The 13870-nt window shown below is 32.6% G+C and overlaps 1 protein-coding gene across 1 annotated transcript in view; it reads left to right on the forward strand.

Annotated features, from left to right (window-relative positions):
- Window positions 1-13870, forward strand: part of KCNQ (KCNQ potassium channel) — a 146258-nt gene that overhangs the window by 1357 nt on the left and 131031 nt on the right. The window lies entirely within an intron of this gene.

Genomic DNA, 13870 nt, shown 5'->3' on the forward strand with positions numbered 1-13870 from the left:
CATTCCGTTCAATACAATTTCTTTTATTTCGCGTATTATTTATAATATTAAGCATTCGGTGAATTACCTTTAGTTTCTCATTAGATCAAGTGTCAAGGTAAGAAATACATTTTCTAGCGTGTTTTCGGTGATTTATCCGCGTAGTCGATAATTGACGCGGGTGAGTAACCCAAAGGTTTGCGTTTCGTGAATAAACGGGGTCGAAGTTCAGAGCACATGCTAGCTTATGTGAGCTCGAGATATTTATGAAATTTCATTATGCTAATTATTAGTACGGAAACAGGCAATGTAATTAACGAACTAATATACGCGTGAAGTAATAAGATCAATGGTATCTTCTGCACGCAGTGTTCTATTTAAACAACCTTTTCGTAGATTAGCGAGAAACATCAATGATTCGTGGAAAATAAACACGTAACTTCGACGCTATAAGCGGCAGAAGATCTTCTATTTCGTTGAAAATTATTTTTGTTGATTTCTATATATGATGTAACATTATAGAAACGACGAATAATTATATGCATGGCAGGAATTTTTCCGAAGATGGAACAAGAATATTATAATTAACAAGAATTAAAAAATTTGAAATTATTACGAAAGTTATATTACATGTAAATTATAGCGTTTTGTTGATTAATTGGTCACCTGTACGTTAATTCTCTTAATATCTTATTATATGGATATATTAGCGATATTTAATGAGCCATTCATTCAAATCATTTATGATTCTATGGAAAAGAACCCAATGTTATTTCTATCGAGAATTACTTGTACATAATTGACATTTAGATTTTGCTGTTCGCTGTTCACTTTCATCTAGTTAAAGCACGACGACACCACATTTACATCATTGATAGACCGAGTATTTCGCGCATGTACATACGTAGTTTGTTTTTCGTGTCACGTTCTCATTGTTCCGCGAAATACGCCATCGCGAATTGAGCCTATTTTTCGGAGAATGGGCTAACAGTGAAACGAGTACATATTTTTGTTTGCGTGAAGCGACATGGAAGTAGTTGATTACCGTGTGTTGCAACGATCTATTTGCAGTTGGTCGAATTTTGTTGATAGCGGAAAATCTAGTGGGAAAGCGAGATCTTTGCTGAGGATACAATTTTTATTTTTTTAGTATATTTTCGAATAAACGTTTTTGTTTATTTTCAGTATGAAACGATTTGCCACTTTACAGCGAGATTGTAAAATCCATCAGTAAACCAAGTAATCGTGTTTTGGTTGTCAGGATGAAGGAATTGATAGACATATGGACACATGCGGACTTAGAACTGAACGGACAATCCTGGAATGAAATTTTTAATAAATAGTCTACTATGTTTGTACCTTATATATGTATACTAATAAATATTTGCATTTTTCTTATTTGCAAATCAAATGCCGTTAATTATGTGTTGTTATTTTCTCTCGTGGTGTGAGATTTTAAAACAAAAATGGGTCTACACCCCTAAGACATTATTCGGTAGCCGTTGAATGATTTAATTTCCATGTAAATTTCAGCCATCAAAATTCATTTAATATTTATATGCTTCATCTCGTACTCACAAACAATATTGTAATATATTTTTACATTTTGATGGACACTAATAATGCCGTAGATGTATTGTAATGCTGTAGAAACGGTATTAAACTGTCATACATCTGTTTCTATACTTCTTATCATTATTCGCATAAAACAATAATAATTTTGCACAATATGTGATTTTTCAGAGAATCGTAGGATGAATTTTGCCCTGATATAATACGCACCATACTCCATCCTAATACATAAAGCTTTTATCCGATTGACTTGTTAGCCAAAGTTGCCGATTTTATACAGTTTCCAAGATGGTGCGACAATGAAACGTAAAGAAAAGCATACCTGACTGAGTACAACTACCTGTTATCGTCGAATGACTTTACCACGATTTAGTACCGACATTTATGCCATTTTCTTCTATGCTGGAAAAATATCGATCCTCCTTAAATTATTTAATGACACCCTATGTGACTCACAGTGATTGCCTCTGGGTAATTTGCTTAATTATGTATCGATTTATGCTCGCTATTCTACATCTGTGTAGTATGCAACTGTTACTACTATTCTGACCTATATACATATATATTCTGATTATTACCCTGACAGTATCTGAATACGTATCGACGTTCACAAGAGTTTCTTTTATTATACAATATTATATAATAACGTTTATTAATATTATATAATAACATAGAATTATTCGAAGATTATTACGATCAATTTCTAGGTTTACAATTTTGAATATTTATTTGATTCTCTGATTAAGATATTACCGTCAAGGTTCTATTGAAAGCAACGAGGTTCTGATGCTTTCGAGATACAACACGCGGAAATGTGATTTTCGGGCCATTTTTCTTTAGAAATATATATAATGTCACATTTTGTTTATACTAGATTTGTTTTCACGAAAACGAGCTTATGTGCTACGACGAAGATATATTAATTCAGATGATTTTAAGTTTCATCAAAAATTTCATTGTTTCGAAATTGACACTTATTTTGTAACGATATAGCTGTAATCGAAGACCAAATGTATTTTCTCTCTTACGTTTTCTAGTTATCCTCCTGTCTTCGTACTTCTTTTATCTATAGATGGATGTCTCTAACGGATAAGGAACATGAAGTAGGTGTATAGAATAGTAGGTACAATCTGCACACGTTGAAGTCATTAACACAGCGCTTAGAAGCTAAAACTAGGTCAAATAGAATATCAGCAAGTTTATACATTCAATTTTATTGTATCAAATAGAAAATACGCTCTTTATTATTGCTTTGGTAACAGCGTGACGTACCCTATCTATAGTGTACACTTTTTAGCAACACGGAGTATTATAATTCTACTTTATATACATGGCGCTTAAGGCCAAAGAGATGCAGGTGCAATAACGTTATTTTCATATATTCGATAATTCGTAACACATTTGAATTTCAAACTCGATTTTCTCGATATCAGAAAAGTATCATTTGCATCCCTTTGGCTTTGGGTAGCTCATATTTCTCGCAAGATTACGGTTTTTAATCATTCCGATGATATTTTAACCTTTAAATCGTAACATTAACTTTACAGGTTTAGATTCGTTGTTTCTTTAATTAGAATAATAATTAAAGCTTTTTGACCGTGTGACCTAATACTGTCTACCTATTAATTTATTTATCCCGAATATTTTGCAGTTGTGGACAGCTGTACTTTATCAATATCGGATGGGAATAAATCAAAAAAGAAATAGAAGTTCGATGTGGAAACATTTATAACGGAACTGTTAATCTTCATGACGATTTTATCTTGTTTTATGGAGACGACGAATTAAGATCAGAAGGCTATACTAAATTTAAATGTCACAACGGATTTTTACGTAACTCTTTATATTTTTATTTCTGTTTAAAATATTTGTCCCGTTATTTGCTTTTCTCCTGCAGAATTCTTCACTTCAACTTCAATATTGAAGTTCATTCTCCTTGATGCAGGAGAAGACCCACGCTTGCGATTAACCGTGACTTATAAAAGCTGACTTTTAAAGGAGAGAGACTCGCGATGACTTAAAATTATGACGTGAAAAGAGCACGTGCAAAGTAAACGACGAAACCGGCCAAGAACTGTTATAACTACACTGTCAGCCAAAAGATTCATGTCATTTGCATAATTGCGCCAATATTTGATCTTCCGTTACATTTCCTGTTCACTGAAACTTGTCCACTGTATGGATCTTAAGGGCAATTACGAATTGTTTCTGCTCGCTTCCTTCCTAGATAATAAATAGCGAGCAACTTTTTCAATTAATTAAAAAATTCTTCATTCTTCTGAACATGCATATGTTCCATGAATTGCATAGTGATCTCCTCATGTCCTTTAAGAAATTACTCTGGCTGACTTCTAGGTGGGAATGTTCTTCAGTTAACTTGTAAAATTCTTATTTTTCTTTCCTTAACATTTTCGTGCTTCGCTCATTCAATTATCCCAGTGCTGAACTACAAACTTTCAAAATTTCAATTTCATTTTCGCGTTCCTCTGAGTCCTTCGAACTGCGTACTGACCTTAAATTTTCTATTTCAGTATCACAAAATCGTTCAAGCTCATTTTTACCTATGAATAAAGATTTTTAACTTTTGATCGGACGGTATATGATCTCGCTTTGTCGTCCGTTTAACGAAGAGCAATGATTCTGAGCTTTGCCGATTTTTCGAACTTAAATAGTCCAGTAAAGCTTGATTCACACTAGCGATCACGGTACGGTCAGATCGCGTCAAGTCAAGTGCCGGTCAAAATCGTTCACACGTGATCCGATGAGAGCATTCACTATGGATGATTCGGTCAAGTCAAATGAAAATCTGTTGACCGTGGTTTGTCGATTTGCTGACGATTAAGACCACGGTCGACAGTCGAAAACGAACATGAAGAACGTGATTAAATTTGTACGAAATTGTAACGTGATGTCAGTCCACGATTTCAGTCGCGAAAGATATCGTGACACACTTGACAAAATGAAACTTTGGATCGAAATAGGGAAAAAATTTCAAAAAGAATCAAAATCTCAGGAATCAAATATTAAAAAAAAAAAAAAAAAATTGAAGGAGACTTGGACTGAACGTGATTGTGTATGATCTTTTAGTGCGAATGCTTGAGAAAAATCTTAGATTTTTGATCGATCGTGATTTAACCGTACGTTTGACCGCTAGTGTGAATCAGGCTTTATTCTTTCGTTCGCTGCGAAAATCAGGTGAACAGAGGGCAACGTAATTTTTCTTCTTTTCACTCGCGTTTGCTGGTATTCTTCGATCTATACCTCTTCCTTGAAAGTCCCGCTGGGCTATGATAAAAGCCCTGACGTCTGTCTTCGTTTGAAAAACGAATCGTTTAGCACAGTTACATAGCATATTGCTCCCAGAAGAGCGATGCTGCTTGAGAAATGTCTGCTTTTTGACAAGGTCAAATATCCTATTTTGTGTCCGACGTTAAATCGTATCTGCTTCTATTCGCTTTTGAAAATCATTGGTGAAAATCTTCCAAATATTTTCAAACTGTTCGTTGATAATTCCAATTAACGAGTGTTATTGTCGATAGCAATGATAATCTTTTTTTCTATTGCACGAAATTATACAATTTAAATTGTATAGTTGGTACTCGAACTGCGAGCGCTTAATTGTAAACAAAAAGATATAAAAAATGGTATTATGTAGTGTACCTCGTTATGTGGAGTTGTTATATACACAGTGTCTTATAATACCCGGTGTAAATATTTCGTGATCACGTTTGATCGTCGAAGCAAATACAAATAACGTATATGTATATGAATTTCGAGAGTAAACTGTCAAACTGTTTTCAATGCATATGTTTTGCGGCTGGTTATCAACGATAACTGTTTAAGCAGTTTCAGATCGTTTAGGAACTGCGCGGTTCGAATTTTCGAATCACGCGTTAAATGGAAAGTCACGTATTTTGTTTTGTCAAGCCTTAAACTGAACTTGACACGTGTCTAACAACAGTTTGGTCGCTGATCGCGTGATTCTGTCGATAAATTTCAGGAGAGAATTTCAGACGCTGTATAAAATATATAAATTTTGTTCAGTAACTTTGTTAGCAGATATTTAATGCTCAACTTGTTTTTCATTGTTTCCTTTAAGATATGTAAATATATGCGAGATTAGCTAGCAGTTTCAAATTTATCTTCCAGCTGTCATCCGAAATAATGAATTTTTACTATGCCAGTTTATTGTGGTAAACGAAGCAACATCATAGAAAGTAGTTTGTTACGGTAAAAATAGATATTTAAACTTGATCTTTCGTTTCAAGACCTTATCAAAACTTTGATAAATAGAAGATTGCAGTTAGATTTGTTTTCTGCAGGTAAAATTGCTAAAAGATTGGGGAACATTTGAGAAGGAAGTGAAAATTATTTAATGTTAGTATACGTTATTATTTAATTAATTAATCAATTGTAAAATTATCCATTATTCGATCAAATGTCTTCAAAGGCTGAGAAAAAGAAAGGATGATTTTCACTAAACAATATTTAATAACATCCATAAAGTGGCAAACTTAAATTCTATTTTACATGTTAGATTATTTCGCGGAACGAGTAGCGAGTGAAAGAGCGTGCAAGTATGAAATTCAGGATGGGACGACTTTATCGGAGTCGTCTTCTTGGATAGGAGTTTCTCCAGTTCCTGAAAATATAATCTACAGGATTCAGTGAAATGTCAGTTGAAGTTGTAGAAGCTTTTATAAATTCACTAGCCGGCAGTCAGTAACTTTTGTACCGCTTTGCCTACCAAAGTTCCCATTATACCTCCTCTTCCATTGTGGATCGTCTTCTCAATTTCGTGTTCAAAATTCAAGATGCTGAATCGATTCTAATATCCTTTCGTTCGCGAAACCACGCTGACGTGAGATAAGTAATTTCATTAAAAGTATATCATTTACGGCGCCGCGGTAGTAGGTTTATGTAAAAGTATACTTTTATAGATCTTTTCGAGGCACGATACGCTAAATTATATTGCCAATAGATTTCTCAGCGAATTACATAAAGGAATTTATCAAAACAGACTGTTGGTCTATCTCGTACGATGTGCAGGAATTTTCCCTGTAAGAAATATGAATTAACGTTATTTCTACGAAAGGAACGCGGTTTATAATATTCGATATTCGAAAAATAATATTCCCTTTAAATAATATCTGTATCATTTTCTTAATAATACTCGAAGAGTATACCTTATACTTTACTATACTATACTATACTATCTATATCTTATACTTTCAATCTTTCCACTGTAACGTCAAATTACAAATTATTATAAAAGGTCAATTTCCTCGAGATTTTGATTACTTTACTTTTTATTTCACGGGGAGGCTATGAAAATACCATGAACGAATATCAGATGTTCTATACGAAATAATGTTAATTATTTTTCTGAAATATAAAAGTTTCGTTATAGAATCAGGATGAGTATATATCGTTTCAAGAACTGACTAATGTTAGCAGTTCTGATACGTTGAACAGATAAACATGACCGATCGAAAAGTCGGTTGGTCATCAAGGTTATAGTCATCTTTCATCTATTTAACTCGATTTATACGTGCCAGTTATTACACACAGCTAAAACATCGTGTCTGCTGAACAATAAAATTAGACTTGACCGGGAATCACAATATAATGACCACACATATAATACATACATATATACGTATATCATTTGTTATCATTAACGACGCTTATCTTACGTGGGTATCGTTTTTATTAGGAAAATTACATGAAATTGCTTTGTCGTTGATTTCTAAGATGCAAAGTATTTGCTCTTTGATATCGGTTCAGAAATAACGTAATTGAAATTATGTAATGTAACGAATAATGACATTAACGAGAATAATTTTGAAGCAAGTTGATTCGTTAATTTTAATTTCGCTGCTGTTGCCTTTAGAAATGTTTTGTCGTCGCGTTTTTTAAACTTCATGTTTCTTGCTTCGTGTTTAACGCCGTCTTAGCATTTGCAAGGACAATGAATAAGAACCATGAATAATTCAAACATGTTCAGAACACTTCGATAGCAATTGTGTCCATACAAAATTCAAGGATTTCCTTCGCCAAGCTTCTGAATTAAGAGATATACTTGCAGCGATGGTTACTCGAGATAAAGCAAGTGTTCACTCACTGACTTATAACACTATCTTACATAGTGAGTTAGAGGTGTTTTACATAATTGCATGTTTTCATTCATTCGCAGTTTGAATATATTTATTCCTACATGAACGCGTGCTTGGTTTCATTCATATTTTTACATTGTATTTTTCTAGTATACACGAAATTTTATTTACAATTGTCCATAATTTAAATTCCAGAACGAATACAAAATTGATGTTTATATTTAGTGATTAGGATCTATATTCTAATTCCATTCAAATCGAAAAATATTTCTTTACAATTAGTGATAGAAGAAAATCCTTGTTACGTCAGATTAAATATTTTTCTATTAAAAATAGAAAGTATCTAACGTTTCGTGTGTTATATATATTAATTAATATACATTAATCAATATAATTAATAATTAATATATAAATTATCATATACAACATATGAAGCGTTAAATACTTTCTACTTTTGATATAAAATATTTAATCTGACATAACAACGATTCATTTATACACATATATATGTTAAAGTTTGAAAAATTGTTTCGTTCCTTTAACCCACGAAAGGCCAAGCATTAATCATAATTTATAAATACTTCAGTTTCTCTTAATTTTATCAAATTGTATAGTCCAAATGGAAGACACAGTGACGTAAAAGACATTAGTCGAATCCTTAGAATTTCCTTTTAGTGCTGAAATATTAAAAAACAGAATTCAATAACGTAAATTGATTGGCAAATAAATCGTCAAGAAAATATCGCGTGAACTCAATGTTGGGTTATTATCGCTGATGGCTTAAGGATAGTGACCAATACAGGTAGTAATAGTGATACGTAGTATTTCATCTCATACTTCGGCCAAGAAGTAGCAACTTAGTCACGATAGTGATAAAAAAAATTTATATTTCAACCGTAGACAGTATTTATCGGTTTGAGTCTACAGAAGTAAATCTTTCGAGATAAATTCGTCTAATACAAAAATATTTTAATATTACTTTAATATTAAAATAATTTTTAATATTACTTTACTTTATTAAAAAATGTATTAATAGAAGTCTATTAATAGAAGTCGTCATTAATTTGTCACTCGATAATTGCCGGATAGTTGGCCATTTAATTAACGGAAATCGGGTATGTTTTGTAAAGCTGCATCCATGTCGGAATAAACACCAGCTAATAATCGATACTTTTAAAACCGCGACAATGCATTCTCTCTCGTTTTCCCCTTTCTCCACATGCACCCGATAAAAAGTACATCTGACTAATATATTTCTTTCTATCCCTTGGCGGAGATAAAAGAAGCTCAATCCGTAAGCAAATCTGAAGCGACCTGAATAGAAAATACGATTAGAGAAGGAAGGGGATCATTTAGCATGACAACTCCACATCGATCATTGATAGACGTCAACATAAATCTTGGGTACTGTAGTTATTTACTGGAAAGCAAGGGAAGGGCAGCTTGTCACGAAACGTTTTCAGTCGACGATGTTTCGTATTCTGTTTCCTAAGCATCAATTTTCAATGAGCGATTTCAAGATATATTGGTCGAGCCTTTTCCTTAGCGAACTGAATACACACACAGCAAACGGAATATGTAATTTTCGTAAATGTATAATTCGTGTAAGTTAGCCAAGTTACTTGGGTTTTGAATTCAAAATTCAAAAGAAAATCTATGATAAAGCTTTGTCATGCGGAGATTTAATTTCTGAGAATGTCGAGCTCGAAAATTCATCGCTCGTCTATGTAAAAAATGTTATTCTACATTTTCTTCTTATTTTAGTCGCTGCTAAGAGATAATCGCGTTATACGTGGCATGGTAAATCGATTTGTAGATGAAAGGAGAAGCGATGACTAGATGTTTAATGTTCCTAATGTACTTCGCTAACAATCTCGTGCTGCGCGTAGCAAATGGTTTCCTCTTCGAACACATCACGGTCGAAGGGTTAAGATTATGGGGATTATGGTCTGATTGAGTGGCGTTTGAAATTGTTCTGTCATGGATGCTAGACACATGGTAATAACGTTTCGTATCGATGATACGTACTGATATAAATTATCTGATTATTGCGTTACGGTATTAATGAACAATGGGTGGCAATGTAGGTCGAAAGGTATTTACACAGTTATGATCGTGTTGGTGGTGTCTTCTTGTTCTTTGATAAGTAATTTTGCATTTCGAGTTTATGGCAAAATCGTTAATTTCGTAAAGTATGCTTACGTCAAATACATTATGCTACATGTGAAACATTTGACGTTAGAGCGAAGGTATAAGATTTGTGTAAACTGTACATTATCAAATTTGTAGGTCATCAGAATCTGTAGAATGTAAAAGCTGCGGAAAATAGGATTTATTAAATCCGAAGCTAAAACAGAATCAGGATTTTATGGGCTACAGATTTCATAGGTCGTAGGATTTATAGGTTACAGGATCTGTATATCAAGTTAGAAAATTTGTAGAATGTCGAATTTATTATAGCTGTTATAATTTTCCGTTGTTAAACATGTTATAGGATGGAAATCGATTACGTAAATCGAGATGATGATACCTGTTAAAATTACGCTATAACGACTCTATTTTTGTCAACTCCACACGGTATTGATCATTTCCATGAAATGTCACAATATCTAGTTTGTTAATGTGCCATCGATTATGAAATACCTTTCGCGCGTTCGTTATTGCGAACGTTTTGCGCTCTGTTAATCATCGCATTGCACGCTTTCTCGTTATAATATCATGTAATTATCCAAAGATTATATAATTTTCATTTTCTATCGTATCGATTAAAGAATTTGTGGACAATCTTTGGGATTTGAGTAGTAAGTAACTTAAAGTAAAAGGTAGAGATTTAAAAGCAATTAATTTACTGTATCGTATAGTTAAGTTGTTCACTGACGTCCGAGCAGATAAAATTGAAGAAACTGTCGTATCGTTATATGCAAATGTACAGAATTCGTTATCACCTGAAGAAGTAAAACTGTAGAGGTTGTAGTAGTTAAAACATACCTGTTTATCTTTGTGTCTAACGTGTGCTTAGGAAGTTTATGATCCTCCGTAGAAGACGAATACAAGAAACATATTGAATTGCTAAAGGACAAAATATCTTTCATCTCAGTTTCGTTCATTTAAAATTGTACCACTCTATTGACGAGTCTAAAGACGGCGGTTCTGTATGAAGAAATAAGTCGGAAACGTGGAATAAAATATTTTCGTGCAATGCTGAATCATATATGACGAAATAGGGCAGCAAATATAATTTCATAAAAAATTAATAGCTATAATAGATGATATTATGTAATAGAATAAACATATAATGGAATAGAAGACATTTGCGACAATTCATAAAGTAGTAAAATTATCATGCACATAAATATTTAGTATCATGTATATGTTCTTGCAGGAATCTCGAGGTATGTTCGTTTAATAATTTGCAACACAATTTTTATTGCCTTTGTTCCTATAATAGATAAGTCCCTGATAAGAAAAGCTATTCTTTTGATGTATCGCATAGTTAGATATTCTTTTATATCACTTGTTGTCAGTGAGCGATTAAATAACTGACACGAAATGGCTATCTCCATCATTGGTTACACGTTATTTCTGCATTTTATATTCTATATTTTTTAAATATGATTTAGCCACGTAGGTTATTTATTTTAGAATGAAATTTTAAACCATTACAGTGGAACAAAAATAGAACCATTAAATGATCTACAAGGTGTTCCATGTAACCAGGGCAAACTATAGCGCTGAAACAGTGAAAGATGCGACAAAATTTCATTAGACATAGCAGTTTCATGCGTCACCTGTACCTTTGGTGCAATATTCTTTTATGGCGTACAGATTGTTGGAAAGAAGCTTTATATCCCTTTTTTCGCTTAAAAGCGCGTATTTTCTGAATAAAAATAGCCTTTAAAATTAATTATATCTTTTACATTATCGCTGGTCACATAATGAGATTGTTACACCTAATAAAATAATTCATCAGATTGGAAGGATTTATTGACCTTTTCCTCTTTCAAAAACGAATTTTAATCGAGTAGTTTTAGTCTATATGGAAGAATGGGTTGGTCAGTGAATTGTCCTAGAATTTCGAAGTTCACGAGTTCGTTAAATGTCAAGTCGCTTGCTATTTGAGGTCTCCATTATTTTTCTGACGATGTATTGATCGATGCTATGTGGTCATAACAGATTTTATTATTAATTATTGACTATTGTATCGATTCAAAGTGTAGGCATAATATGTTTTTAATAAATATCATGAACATGTTATTTGTTTTATATTCTGTACATTTAATTCTGGCAGTACGAAAAAACCAATATTTTCCGATCCACTTAAGTAGATATATGGCATAATATGTTTAAATAATATTACAAAATATAATATAGTATAATATAATATAATATAAAGTATAATATAAAATGCATAAAAACATTGGTCTCTCGTTGGAAGGAATAAATTTCCGTATAATTATACCTGTTAGTGAAAATAATAATTTTTGTCCGTTAGTTAATGGGTCAGAATACCTCTACTGCTATTTTTCCAGTTAATATCTCTTCCCTTACCTTTTGCTTCAAATAACGAGCATAGTTAACATTTAAGTAAATGCCGTAAAAAATTAGACGAACCTCTGAGAATATATTCAGTTTACTTTCAAGATTAAAAACTTCGTAGCCCTTTAATATCGTGGTCCTATGAGGTTCCCGAAATTAAGGATAATATGATTACATAATTTCGTTAAACGCGTAATAGGAAGACGGAAGCGCGAGATACGTCACGGTTCAGCGTGATTTTAATCTAAAAGTCCATCAAACATTGATTGCAAAAAATGTGACTTTGACGCTGTATTGTTGAACTCTGCGCGAGAAGTTCTCAACAAAGAACTTTGTGAAAACGGAAGGTATGAATCTCGTACGCAAGTCAAGTGAATGCTTGTCTCGGAGTCAGTGTAACAAGAGGGACATAAGTAGATCGTTATCCTCCCATTCTCATTATTTTAGATACAGTTAATGACATACAGCAACCTTCATAATTATTCAAGTGATAGCTGATTCGAATCTAACTGCAGTCGGGCACGTTACTTTTTGTAACGTACTGTTTAACGTAGTTCTTATTTGATAAATTCCGGTATTTTTATGTTCTACTTAGAAGGGAAATTTTATTTTAACATCTTTTATTCTGTAGTTTTAATTTTAATCTTTTTTTTTTTAATTCATACCAGGCTAGTGTTTACAAAATGCTTAATTACCGTATAAATCATCGTTGGTGGCTTGAAAATAATGTTCTTCATTGAGGAGGTATTTTATATTTCAAATTCAATTTCAACGTAGTTCTTTCACAGTATCACGTATTTGATGAAAGTCATTGTCGCACGATTGGAAGCAGTTTCCTGCTGGTTATTTAGAGTTTCTTAAGAGATCGCATGCTCTCCGTGCATTTTCATTCGCCTTCGTAATGTACTTTATCAAAATACATAATTCACTTTACACGCGAATCACGTGAACTATTTATGTATCATGTTATACGTAGAATTGTTCGTTAAGTAGGATCTCAGATGACTTAAGAAGTGGTTTCGTCAAAAAATACAATGGCCTGCAGTTGTTTACAACAGTTTACTACGCATTAAATTACTGTTACTCGGTGGCTTCGTATTAAATCATTCTTAGTGGCTTCTAAATGATGTTTTCGAACGGCGAAGTATACTCGGCATCAGAAATAATTTTCTAAGAAAATTAAGGACGTCGGATGAGAAAAACGAATACTATATTTTATATACAGTATTATATATTATATATATTTTATATTGGCTTCGCGATATTAGTTTTATAAATTTATGATGAATCAAATAGTCCAGAATCCAAACCTGACTTATGTTTGCTTTATTATTATCATTTTAAAAATTGTTTTAGCATACGACGAAACAACGACATATAAATTTAATAAAGAAATCGAAAATCTCATAATACGAAGAAGAAGAATGAACATAATACCAAGAGTAGAATGAAACAGCGGTTAGAAAACATAATAGATTTATTATACCGAATAGTTGCAGCGAAAATTTTGCTTCTTCCTACGAGTATTACACCCGTAGTTTAGCCTCATTCTTTCCTACTCCCCATAGATAATTATCGATATTTTTATTGCCTATATTCATTGGTAGTACGTATATTCGTGTAAGTTCTTTGCTATCTAAGGTTCAAAATGAATTAATAATTCGTAA

Source organism: Bombus vancouverensis, chromosome 2 (assembly GCF_051014615.1).
Source record: "Bombus vancouverensis nearcticus chromosome 2, iyBomVanc1_principal, whole genome shotgun sequence".
Lineage (NCBI taxonomy): Eukaryota > Metazoa > Arthropoda > Insecta > Hymenoptera > Apidae > Bombus > Bombus vancouverensis.